Source organism: Camelus dromedarius, chromosome 2 (assembly GCF_036321535.1).
Source record: "Camelus dromedarius isolate mCamDro1 chromosome 2, mCamDro1.pat, whole genome shotgun sequence".
Taxonomy (NCBI): domain Eukaryota; kingdom Metazoa; phylum Chordata; class Mammalia; order Artiodactyla; family Camelidae; genus Camelus; species Camelus dromedarius.
The window spans coordinates 3,432,632-3,446,423 of NC_087437.1; the positions used below are offsets into that span (position 1 = coordinate 3,432,632).

The window sequence follows — 13,792 nt, forward strand, 5'->3', positions numbered from 1 at the left end:
ATAACACCATTTGCAGCAACATGGATAGACCCAGAGACTGTCATTCTAAGTGAAGTAAGCCAGAAGGGGAAGAAAAATACCTTATTATTTATATGTGGAATCTTAAAAAAAAAAAAAAAAGACACAAATGAACTTACAAAACAGAAAGAATCTCACTTAGAAAACAAACGTACGGTTACCAAAGGGGAAAGGGATTGGGAAGGGATAAATTGGGAGTTCAAGATGTGCAGATACTACTACCATATATAAAACAGGTAATCAAGTTCATTCTGTACAGCACAGGGAACTCTATTCAGTATCTTGCAGTAACCTATAATGAAAAAGAATCTGAAAAGGAATATATGTATGTACATGTATGACTGAAACATGCTGTACACCAGAAATTGACACATTATAAACTGACTACACTTTAATTAATAACAAAAAATGTGGCTTATATATATAATGGAATACTACTCAGCCATTAAAAAAACAAATGAACTTATTTACAAAACAGAAATAGACTCACATAGAAAACAAACTTATAGTTACCAAAGGAAAAAAGGCGGGGAAGGGAAAATTAGGAGTTTGGGATTAACATACATAGATAACCAACAAGGACCTACTGTACAGCACAGGGAGCTACATTCAGTATCTTGTAGTAACCTATAATGGAGAAGAATCTGATAAAGAATAGATGGACAGACAGACAGACACATACATATAACTGAACCTCACTTTTTGTACACCTGAAACTAACTCAGCTTTGTAAATCTATACATCAATTTTAAAATTCTTTTACAAAGAATCCTTCTTTGAGAAAAACTGCATCAAAATGGGAATCTCTCCTGTTTGCAGCAAAACTGGACCTGGGTCCTAAGTCACAGCTCTCGGAGGCGCTGGTGGCTGCGTGAGTGTGCAGGCCTCTGGGATGAAGGTTTTTGTGGGCAGACCCGGAACAATCTCCTCTGGTCAAAGCAGGAGCACAAAGCGGTGGCTGCTCGTGGCTCTGAGCCCAGCAACACGGTCCAGCCAGCAGTGCGGCACCCTTCTGCCGCTCTCGTCCGCCTCGCCATGCCCGGTTCCTCCTGTTGGCATCACTCTAAGAATGCCCGATAGTGTCCTCTCTGCCTGGGTGTCCCCACTTTGGAAGTTCTTCCTAGTCTGGCAGGATGGAGGGCTGGCGCTGCTTGTCTGGTTTCCATCCATGGTTTTATAGCTGAGTGATGGGGTCGGTCGGGCAGGTTGCAAATACCAGTTCTGCTGATGCGCTGTCCCCAGAGGCCATGGAAAGACGGACGGACAGGAGGAGGTCTCTGTGCTCTGAGGCCCCTTGGGCAGACGTCTTCAGGAGCTGTATAAGCATGTGTCCCTAGGTGGCCGCCTGGCTTTGTACAGGAATACAGCTTCGCAAAAGGGTCTGCTTGCCTAGTGATGGGTCAAGTTTCTACTGCTTTCAGGAATTTTCTATAAAGTCGACTTCCCGTAACAACAGACTTCTCTTCTCCAGTTTCCAGCTGTCCCAGTCTACCTGCTGCAAAGCCCCATCTGCCAGCTTCCAGGAGCAACTCCTGCGGACTCCAGGGACAGCCGTCCACACCCCGCCTCTAGGATCTCCTGGAACAAGCAGACCCAATGCAAGTGTCACTGTCCCCTCTGGCCAACAGCTCGTGTCCCGAGCCTGCAGGGCTGCCAGCCTCCAGCCTCCGTTGCATCATCTGCTTTTCTTTCTTTTCTTTCTTTCTTTGCTAATTAGAATTTGGCCTTACCATACAGACAGGTCTTTCCAAAAAAAAGAAAATCATATCTAATAATAGCTGTTTTTCTGGTACAGGCCCCCTATCTAAATTCTTCTAGGTAGTTAAGGTAGATAGTGAAAATTTCCCTGCGTATGCTAGGTCTTAGCTGCCTTCAGTTCAAAGTCATTCACCTGCCAAAGTGGCGTATTTGAGGGCATATTCTGTTCCCCTTTAACATCTAACTTTGGGGAAGTTTATTTTTTTCTCTTTTGAGACACATGCTATCTTTTCATACTAACAGGAAGAATCTCTATCATGTGATGCCTTAATCCCCAGACCTGCGGACTAACCGCAGGCAAACAACAGCCGATCCCACAGTCAGGTGCTTCTCTGCTTTTGAATATTGTTTCCAAAGAACTCACGTCCGTGTCACACGTCGGTTTTCATTCTTTTTAGATTAATTAGTGTCCTGCTCAAGGTACACAAGCCAAATTGATCTCAATGAGTGCAACCCCTAACACCAAAAAAGCAAAGAAAATGACTTTAACTCCTCCTGCCAAGAAGTCTTCCTGGGGTGGGCGGCACCTAACTGTGCCTTCCTGGCATCTGATGGGACCAGGGAAGTGACCGTTGTGACCTTGAGTCTCCTAAAGCAGACTTCATATGAGCATGGAGGGTGTGTCAGGGCACTGAGAAAGTCTGCTGTTGTTTTTAACAGAAAAGGGTCAGATAGCCATCGAGTTCTGACACTGCACTGAATTTGCTTTATTTGAGAAGAACTGACAGTCCCTCACCCCAGTCCTAACACAGATGTCTGAAATCACGTCCCCAGTGGCCACCTAGGTGTACCTGGGGAGTCTGAACCAAGCTTCTGCATTCTGACTTCCAAATGCACGTCCCTCCTCAAGGCCAAAGCAGATGTGTGATGCACGTCCAAACTTCGGTCAGTGAAGTTTACGTCAAACCGTGCATAAGCCAGAATGATTTCCCCGTACCTCAGTATGGGTGGATTTTCCCATCATTTCTCCTTTTGACTGCAAATCTTCCACTAGAAAGCACTGCTGTTTAACATCTGTCCCTCATCGCTGGGGTGGTAGCTCCTGTCCCCGGATTAGGTAATGTCCCTCGGTGCCAGGCTTCTGTTATGTTTGCCTGGTTATCCAGGTTGGAGGAAAACTAATCAGATAAGGTGAACAGGCTGAGAGGCGTGTTAATGGGGAAGCACTTTACAGGCCATACATTTTATCACTTACACCCAGTTGTCACACAAGCATCGTACATGTGCTTTTAGCAGTAGACTGAACGCACGCAATGGTACACATCATGAGTAGTTACCCTCTGTGACAGCTCCAGTAGAGTGTCCTAAACATTAGGGACTATATTGAAGGGAGACAAACATTTAGTAAATAGTTTAATTAGAAAACAGATTAAAAGCCAGTAATACCTAGTGGGAATGTAGTTTGGTGCAGCCATTATAGAAAGCAGTATGGAGATTCCTCAAAAAACTAAAAATAATGTCACCATATGATCCAGCAATCCCACTCCTGGGCAGATATCCAGAGGGAACTCTAATTTGAAAAGATACACGCACCCAGTGTTCAAAGCAGCAGTATTTACAATAGCCAAGACATGGAAACAACCTAAATGTCCATCAACAGATGACTGGATAAAGAAGCTGTGGTATATTTATACAATGGAATACTGCTCAGCCATAAAAAATGATAAAATAATGTCATTTGCAACAACATAGATGGACCTGGAGATCATCATTCTAAGTAAAGTAAGCCAAAAAGAGAAAGAAAAATACCATATGATAATCACTTATATGTGGAATCAGAAAAAAAAAAAAAAAAGAGGGAACACCATGAACTCATCTACAAAACAGAAACAGACTCACAGACATAGTAAATAACCTTACGGTTACCAAGGAGGGAAAGAGGGTGGGAAGGGATAAATCTGGGAGTTTGAGATTTGCAAATGTTAACCATTATATATAAAAATTGATAAAAACCAAATTTCTTCTGTATAACACTGGGAACTATATTCAATATCTTGTAATAATAATCTTTAATAAAAAGAATATGAAAATGAATATATGTATGTATCTGCATGACTGGGACACTGTGCTGTGCACCAGAAACTGACACACTGTAACTGACTGTACTTCAGTTTTTTTAAAAAGCCGGTAATACTTCAACCAATTAATTATAACTGTATTCATCAGTTTACTTAATCCTATGCTATCAATCCCTTTTACTAACAGCTATATGCAGTTTTCATTAGACATCTTAAATATCCTATCCAGCTCAGCAGCACGATCCAAAAGAAACCCGTACTTGTCAGAAGGACCCTCTTATGAATTTTCTTGAAGATGAACCAGTCCCGCAAAGCATCAGGGTAACTGTCCCCGAATGACACAAGACCCAACGAGGCCAAGGTAAAGATCTGACTATGTGCTTTTGACAGAGAAGCTTAATCAAGTTGCCGTGACAAACAACCTTCCAAGAAAACAGCCAGAACCGTGACTGGCAGCATGGTGCCAGGACGTTCCCAAACCTGAGACCCCGCGTCACCTCTAGCATGTCCACATCGACAACGTCCACCCACACCGCACAGTCCGAGCAGGTGCATCGCTCCCTCGGCAAGGCTTCCCGTGCGATCCAGCACACCAGCCTCTCCTGGTTAAACAGTTCTCTCTGAGTTGCCGCAGGGGCCCTCTGAAGCCCCCCAAGTTAGCCGAAGTCAAAAAGAACTTTAATTAGAATTTGATAGAAAGTTTGTAAAAAATACCAAAAAGTTTCACACAATCTGTTATCAGGAGCATTTTAAGTAAACTTGTTCACCTAACAGAGGAGCCAGATCTGGTCCTGCACGAGCCTACTTTTAACAAAATTCATTTACCTAATTAAGTTTAATCTCAGCCCAACCATGCACAGAACTGCTTTTTTTTAGGGGTCCCTTTCTACAAACTTTCCACAACTTTCTGTTTCCATATTAGTTTGTCCCTTTTTTCTATCTAGAAACAACCATCAGTGGGACCAAATGACCCTCTTTTCCCTCAACCAGACGTGACTCCCTTTCTCCTTCCTTTTTATACTCAAAACAACTATCCTACTTTCCTACTGTATGCTGAAATGTTCCCCCTGTTTTTTTATTATTTGAGATTTCTTCTTTTAATATTAAGAAAGGAATTATACAGCTTTATAATGGAAGATATTCATAAAAGGGTTAATTGGAGAATTAAAGAAATTATAGTATTAAAACACTGCTAGCAATTTTTGTAGAACTAGAAAAATCAATGGGCACAATTAAAGTGAAAAGGCGATCTTCTGAATGGGTGAAAAAATTGCAAATGATGTGTCAGAAATTACCATCCAGAATCTGTACAGAACTAAAGCTTAACAACAAAATAAAAACAGTCCCATTAAAAAATGGGTAAAGGACATTTATCCCATTTTTAACTAGTTTCAATTACATATTTAAATTAAATCTTCAATTCTTAAAAATCTTAATTTCTAGTGACTGTTTCAGTACCTTTTTTCTTTGGGAATGACCCAGCTACAAAACTAGTCAGTAAACTTCCATCATTTAACTTAGCACAACTCTTAAAATTTCAAGTTAAGAAATAATCTCTCTAGATATTTGGTAAGTAGACATTCCTAAAACAATTATTTCCAAAGTGCTCGCCCAAAAGCTCTCATCCTATTTGCATTTAATTCACTTATAAGAATGCCATCAAACCAAGTTAAGTTTTTCTTCCTGCTGACAACTCTGCAACAGAAACCACATGAACTTACTGACCTTCAGGAATCCTAGGTACAAAGGCATGTCTGTATTGATTATACCAACAAGATGAAGCTAGCCTCAGTATCAGATATCAACTTAATACCAACATTTTTCCTAGGTCACAGGAGCCTGTTTGTTCTGTCTAGCTTCTTTTATACTTACAAGTATTTAGTTTGTAAGCACTTAAACTTTTAAGTCAATTAATTAAATAAAACTCATTCACAAGTTAATTTTTTACCTAAAGACAGAACCAGAGCTCTCCTAGCTTTTCCGCTTGAGTTTTAAAAAGCTTTTTTTCCTTGAGAAAAAAAGGTAGCTCATTACATCTCAAAGGCACAGGAAGAGAAATGCAAATTTCTCCTCTAACAGCTTTTAAAAACCCAACTATCTTCCCTATTTACAGGACTTTTCCCCCCAGTTCCCAAATATCCACTTTAGTTTAAAGAAATAAGAGTAATAGACAATAATACATCATCACTCTCTCACACTCACATGCCTCACTTTCAGCAAAACCAGGAAGAGAGAACAGGACTTGGACTCAGGTACTGAGACCCCCTACACACACACAACCCCCCCCCCCCCGCCGCCAAAATAAAAGCCAAACTGCACACCGCCCACTTTGCTGTGACAGCAGAGCCATCAGGACCACTGTTCTCCAGATCTCAGGGAGCGCTGAGCCCACACAGTGTTATAAATATATATATATTTTTATTGTTTCTTTCATTTATGGGAGCACAACGGAGCACGCCCTAGCGGGACTGGAAGGTGGAACAGAGCTCTGATCATCCTATGCTATCAACCCTCAAGCAAACAAGTTCAAAACAGTCTCCAGGGTCACAGTTCCCTGGCCCCAAAGGCAGCACCCCAGCCAGTGCCCAGTCAGAGACGAGGCTGAATCAAAGACCAAGGCTGGAAAGGGAACGTCCCTGCTGATGCTTCACCCCAGGCGAGGCCAACATGAGAGGGAGGACACCCGGGTGCCGTCACACGGGAGCCCCAGTACTCAGAGACGCCTCAGCCAGTCCAGGTGTGCGCACACACACACACACTCCCACAAACAGAAGCTCAGACGAGGTGTGGTCCCCAAATTCCACTTCCTCTCCCAGATGGAGGCTCCCCAGTGGCCTGGCTCCCAAACAAGAATGGACCTAGGGTGGCTCCCAGTGAGCCCAGAATGACCCACTTTCCGGGAGGGAAGGAGCCTGGGTGGAGTGGGGACAATCTTCCATCCTACACAACCGGAGTGGCTCACCCCAAAACCAGACACACACACACAAACGGCAGGTAAGGTTTGGTCACACAGGCCACAGAGGAGGTGTCGCCTAAAAATTCCACTTCCACCCCCAGACGAGGCCTCCACACAGGTGGGCCCAGTCCTCGGAGGGGCAGGGACCCGGGGGGCTCACGATGGACCCGGGGGGCTCACGATGAGCCCGGGGCGGCTCCCTTCCCAGAGGGGCTGAGCCCAGATGGAGTGGGCAGGTTCCCCGCCCGCGCGAGCCGGAGACACTCACCCTTGCAGTGTGGACGCAGCTCCAGAAGGTTCTCGGCTCCAAAGAGCCTCGTCCCGGGGCGGCCTTGACCTCAGGAAGGGTCCCTCCTGCTTCCCGGAGCGACGTGAGCCCGGGCCGCTGCTGGGACCCGGGGAAGGGCTGCCCTCGGCCGGGGCCGACCCTTCCCGGGCACAGGCTCCCCGCTGGCTCCCCCGAAACTGTTCCCGACACGAGTCCGTGTGCCCCACGCACGGTGAGGCCAAGCAAACCAAAATGCCGGAGTTTGGAGCAGAGAAATGTTCACTGCTGGGCCGAGCAAGGAGTACGGGTGGATCGTGCCCAAAACCCGCCCCCTACTCGAGGGGTTTCAGCTGAGCCTTTTTTTTTCTTTTTTTTAAGAATCTTACTTTTTTAAGCGGAGAAACGGATTGAACCTGGGACTGCGGGCATGCTGAGCACCACTGAGCGCTCCCCACCCACCTCAGCTGAGCCTTTTTAAAGACCAGCTGAGGGAGGGGCAGTCCCAGGGTGTGTGACCAGCTGTGCACAATTCTCTGGTCGATGGTGAGGAATCCTGAGGCACCGGGTCTGGGGGCCACGTGCTCATGGTCCTCACATAGTTAATTTCTTCTCCTGCGTGGTAGGTTTTAGCGTCTATGGTCTGGGTCCTTCAGAGAGGAGCTGCTGAGTAGGGGATGGGGAGGGGTCTGCCCCAGGAAGGCCCCCTAGGGCCCTGCTTTTCACTACGACATCAGTCAGTTGCTGATGGTCCATTTTTTTGGCTGTGGAAACACAGACTGTGACCGTCCACCTCAAAGAGGAGGGCTATGATGGGAAGGTGGGCTCTGCCCCTCCTCAAACATAGAGTTTTACAAGCTGGTAATACCAGCCAGCCTGCTGCTAAAATACCACCATTAGTGACAGAGCTGAGGGTCTGGCTCCCGAGGAAACGGGTATTTGGGAAAAATGAGGATCCAAGCAGAAGGGGTGGTGCTGACGGTGGTGAGTAAAGGGGAAAGGGGCTGCCCTTTCGGTCCACGTGACCCCCTCGGGCAACTCCAAACTGATTCTTTAGACCTGAGCGAGGGCCTTCAGTCCCACTAAGAGATACCGATGAGCCCTGCAAACAGCTTCAGGTAGTAAAACAGTAAGCGGCTCTAAAAAATCCTGAGGTTCCGGAATATCCAAGAGGTCACATCAGCTACAACTGTTGAAACTGCTTTTCTTAAAAATAACCACTGATGCAAAAGTGAACGGAATGGAGAACTCTTACCACTTTTTAAAGACCTCGTCCCACTTTCTAACAGGTGGGAAGGGCATCGGACAGAACAGGTGGGCACCCTCAGCCTCAAGGCGGGGGCGGGGGGGGGGCTCCAGGGAACATCTGTGGTTAGTCATTTCTCCTACTGGTTTTTTTTTTTTTGTATAAGTTAGCTTGACCTAATTTATCATATACATGAGTCAACAATGATCAGGCCAACTGTTAAGATATTTTCTAGTGACCCTCATCTTTCACCATCGGTCAGAAAAGTGAGCTTGTTAGGAGCTGGGGGCTCCCAGGCATTGAAAGTCCAGCACTTCTCACTCGCTCATCTGTGTGCGTACCAGCCTGGCCGAGGTGTGGGGTGCTTCCCCCGTCACTGCCTCAGCTCTCGGTTTCTCGAGCCCACCTGGAGCCAGGCGTGTTTCCAGTTCTCACAGAAATGATAGAGACATTCAGAGACCCATGGATTGAGTAAATCAAAGTTAGGGGGGAAATCATGGGTCAATCATCCACTTTGATTGTAAGAGGACACTAAAGAAAAGGAGTAATTGATCTTTAAAACCTAAACATAAACTTTCTTTTGTATCATAAAGGTAATATTTGGTTATTATATGAATTTACAGAAAACGAAAAACACCTTATGACCCCACCGTGTAGTGACCGAGTCTGTTAACATCTTCCAGGACTTCTGTGCGCACATGTGGGTATATTTCTGTAACAAACAGGATTATGCTGTGTGTGCTGCTTCAAAGCCTTTTTTTCAGTTAATATCTGTGTCTTAAACTTTGTTTTTTTTTTTTTTTTGGAAATGGTCCTCTGATGGGCATCTTTGTAGCTGAACCTTTGTGGACATTATGAATTCTTAAGTTAATTCCTGGAAGGGAAATGACTGCATATGTAATAGCACATTGCCCCTCGGAAAGACTGTACCAAGTTACAGGTGTTCAAAATCTCTAAGGCAAAAATAGCTGGTCCCCTGCTCCCTGACGTGGGGTGTGCGTGGGCTGCCTCCTCCAGCAAGCACCCAGTTCCAGAAATGTCCCCCCCACTTCCAACTGGGGTGTCGCTGTTACCCTCTCCTCTCCTGACAACCACAGCATGTCCATCCCCAGTAAACCATCTCTGCGAGCCCAGAGGGCAGGTGTGGTCACAGCACGGCTGCAGAGGACACCGTCCATGGTCCTTACACGGAGGCTGCATGAATCTGTCTTCCCAAAGGGAAATGTGGGGAAGATCTGCATGTTTCTTGTCAGAGCAAGCAAGTGCTTGACTCGGGTAGCGGAAGGTGCTTCATCCCCAGCGTGTCTCCACCTGCCTCCCTGAAGCCTGAGTAAAAGTGGGCGACGTCCTGGCCTGACTTCTGGGATATTTCTCCTCACTCCATCTTTCCCAGCCACGCTGCCTGGCGGTGAATATTTAGCGCTACGTTTCCAGGTGTACACGGTCCTACTGTCTCTTATGGGCAATCACCTCTCAAAGGGAAGGGAAGATGGGGAAAGAGGCTGGAAAGGGGACTTTTCAGAGCTGCTAATTTGAAACTGAACTGAGTCTTGGGTCCACTTTCATTTACTTAAATGCTGGAAAGAACTCATCCCCTTCCAGTTACCCAGAACAAGAGGGACATAGAAACAATTGCTAAATTCTTGTTTAGGAGAGACTTCCACTCAGGAGTTAGGAACTCAGTGAGGAGGTGTTTCTCAAACACCTGTGGAAGGAACGAAAGGAGGGATGGAAGGAAGGACGAAGGAAGAGGTAAAGGAGGGAAAGGGCGGTGGCCGGGGACACCCGGAAACCACAGAGACGGCCAAGCCCAGGACCTGCAGAGGGGGACACGGCGGCTCACTCTGGGGCTCAGGGCTGCCGGACCGCGTGGCGAGTGACCTGGGCCACGTCCCAGAAGCCGACAGCCTGAGAAGCTGATAGAAGCTAAGGCACTTCCACGAGCACCTCAGACCCACTCCTGTCGTCGCCAGTGGTCCCCACGGTCTCACCTGCTTGTGTCCGAGCACAGAGAACTGAGTGCTGCGCGGTGACATCGCTTCCAGGCAGCTGGGTCCCTAGGTGCAGGATGCCGAGTGAAGCTCTCAGGACGTTTCCAGACTGTAAATTAAAACAGTCAGCTGCACAGACATACTGCCCTGTCCTTCCCCCTCCAGGCCCCGCGCTCTTGTTCAGTGTGCGTGCTGCCTCCCCGCGGCTGAAGCCGGCACTGCATCACCTGCTGTCCTAAGCAAGACTGCCTGTCATCCATCCTAAAACCCACTTTCTTCAAGCTCTAAGGGGCTGCGCTGTGGTGGAGATTTGTGAAATGGGACAGGCAGATTCCTGCTCATCGCACCCCCCCCACCCCACCCCCGCCTTAGACCTCGGCCTCTCTGTGAACTCCTGGTGGGGGGGGGTCTCACAGGGGCGGGGAGCTCCGAAAGGCACATGCGAGAAGGGAGTGGCATGAGAACGTGTTGGAGATTCTGTTTTTTCCTTTGATTCATGTGATTGATTCTTTCCTCCGGTCTGGCTTCTGCTCTTTGTCCCCAAGTCTAGCACGGTGCCTGGCAGGTGACATGCAGGACTTCCAGAAGGCTTATCTGGTTAAGTGAAACGTCCTGGACAGTCTCCTCCCCACCTTCTTGTCTTTCCATTTCCTTGGCATTTGGTTTTTGCGTTTTATTTTCATTTCTCTCGGTTGACTCCAAGCACCAGAGCAACATTCTTGCAAAGGTTTGAACTCACTTGAGAAACCCTCCGAGCAATGGCAGGCACATTTGTGTGCCCTACGTTTCTAAAGGCTCATGGCCAGATTAAAACTTGGATAAGTGGAGAGCAGACTTGTCCTTGGTGAAAGGACTACATATCATAAAATTGCCTGTTATTTATAATTGTACCTACAGGTCCAGAGCAGTTCTATCAAAATCCCACCGGAGTCTAGGGAAGGCTTAAGGGGAAATGGCATGGGGGTGCCATTCCGTAAAAATGGTTCTAAAACTCAGCCAGAATAAGAAGTGGGAGAAAACCTCAAAAGAAATTCTGAAGAGAACGAGTAAATGGGGAAAGATGTATCTTTCCAGACTCTAAACTGTAAACACTGCTTTAAGAAGGGACAAAGCCCATGGGGTACTGACCCAAGAATAAGTATATTGAAAAAAAATAGAAGGACAGAAAGCTCCTTTACAAGTAGTCAGTTTGCTGATTTTAAGCCATTTGGAATCCAGGAGCCCAGACAACACGCATAAGTAAGCGGACAGAAGGGAGGACCACTGCTTGCAGGGGTGCTGGATGCCAGCTGCCCCTGTGGGAGGGGGACGGGCTCCAGCCACATGGAGCAGACAGGAATCATCAATGGATGCAATGTCGAGGAGGAGGGAGGGGCAGATTTTATTAGGGAGCAGGATATGAGCATGGTCTTAAAGCACCTCCCCACGGACTGGTTATAAGATGAAAGGGGAAAACACTAACTGTACAGTAATTACCAAGTGATCAAACTTACCAGCACCAGCGGGGGAGGGCGGGCATAGCTCAGGGGTAGAGTGGTGCTTAGCATGCACGAGGTCCTGGATTCAACCCCCAGTACCTCCATAAGTAAATACATACATACATAAATTTTTAAAAATCAATAGCAGCAGTGAAGGACAGAGGTGTAACCAGATACAATATGAGAAGGACAAAAATGTCACTTATATTCTATCTCAGCCGGAATACAGTCTATTTTTGTTTTTTTGGAGGGGAAAGTAATTAGTTTTATTTACTTAGTGGAGGTACTGGGGATTGAACCCAGGTCCACATGCATTCTAGGCATGCACTCTACCACTGAGCCATACCCTCCCCCTTGGCATGCATAGTCTGAAGCTATGGAATTAAGGAATGTGTGGCAATGCACCCCAAATTCTTCAAAAAAAAAAAGTTAAATGCATAAAAGCCAAAAAAAAAAAAAACCAACAAAACAAAACAAAAACGGGGTATAGATACCAGATTAAAAGAGATTAAAGAGACGTGACAACCAACTGCAATACCCAAACCTAGCCTGGGTCCTGTATTGAGGGGCAGGGGGCTGGTGGGAGGAATGCGGTGTGAGAAATGACATTACTGAGCCAGCTGGTAAAACTGGAACATAGACTTTAAAGTACTGTGTCAATGTTAAGTTTACTTAAATTGATAACCCTACTTTGATTACGTGAGAGAAATTTTTATTTCTAGCAAATGCACACTGAAGTACCAAGAAGTAAAGAGTCAGGGGGATGCAACATACTCCCCAAAGTTCAAGGAGAGACTTGGGAGAAAACATTTATATGAAATAAGTAGATAATAAAGCACTAGGGGCAAAATGTTGGCCATTGGTGACTCTAAGTGACAGGTTTGTGGATGCTCTCTGTACTATTATTGCAAATTCTCTGTAATTTTTAAGTTATTTCTAAACAAAGTTTTTTTTTTAAGAATACACACAGTTCAAAAATAGGCAAAATTTGGGGGAGGGATAATTTAGTAGTTTGGGATTAACAAATACACACTCTATATAAAATAAACAAGGACCTACAGCATAGCACAAGGAACTATATTCAATTTCTTGTAATAAGCTATGCTGGAAAAGAATTTGAAAAAAATGTAGGTATATGTTGAACCTAATTGCTTTGCACTTGAAACATTGTAAATCAAGTACACTTCTATAAAAAAATTGTTTTTAAAGAATGCTGTATGATTGGAATCATATGGCATGTACATTTTTGAGGCTGAATTTTTTTATTCAGTATAATTTTCTGGAGAGTTGTCCAGACTGTGATATGTATCAGTAACTTTTCTTTTTTATGGCTTTGGAGTATTCCATAGCATGAATATACTGCTTTGTTTAGCCATTAAAAAAAAAAAAAAAAAAAAAAAAAAAAAGAATAAGCAAGACCACTACAGGCCGCGAGCGATGGACTGGAGGTCCGCAGTCTCCCCCTCAGACGGAGCTCACAGGAGGCAGGCGTGATGCTGGAGACACTTGCCACCTGGGCGTCGGCCATGGCTATGTCGGGGTGTGGGTTTATCTGTAGACATTTATTGAGTTGTTCACTTAAGATTTGTGCTCTTCTACATACTATGCCTCAATTATAAGTTTAATTTTAAAGTTTTTTCGCTAACTGTGGTTGAGAACACGTCATGTGTATGAAAAGCAGGGAACAGGAGGTGAGGGGGCAGTGGAGAAAGTCGAACTGGGACCCAGAAAAACGACTTCACAGGTGGCCTCAGACCTGCACAGCCACAGTCAGTTACCAGAGAACTACCCCCAACAGAATGATACCACTGACCCATCATTGCCGAAGAAACTCTCCGTCCCAGAGGGACTGGCCGAGAGGTTGGTCAAGAAAGGTCTCCACGAGACCTGAGACCAGGCCTGAAAGCACATGGAGGAGCTGGAGACCAGAGGGTCCCCTCGGCCGTGCTTCTTCCTGACCGCCCCCCTCCCCCTTCCTAACCGCTTCTGTCCGCCGCCAGGGCAGTAAGGCTTTCCCTGAAGACGGGTTTGATTTTTTTTTTTTTAATGCACAAATACAGCC

The 13,792-nt window shown here is 45.9% G+C and overlaps 1 non-coding gene across 1 annotated transcript; it reads right to left on the bottom strand.

The window, feature by feature from the left end:
• Positions 1-12,008: 12,008 nt before the first annotated feature.
• Positions 12,009-12,081, bottom strand: TRNAS-AGA (transfer RNA serine (anticodon AGA)). Its single transcript has one exon. It is a non-coding gene; the product is annotated as a tRNA-Ser (tRNA).
• Between the last annotated feature and the right edge of the window lie 1,711 nt (positions 12,082-13,792).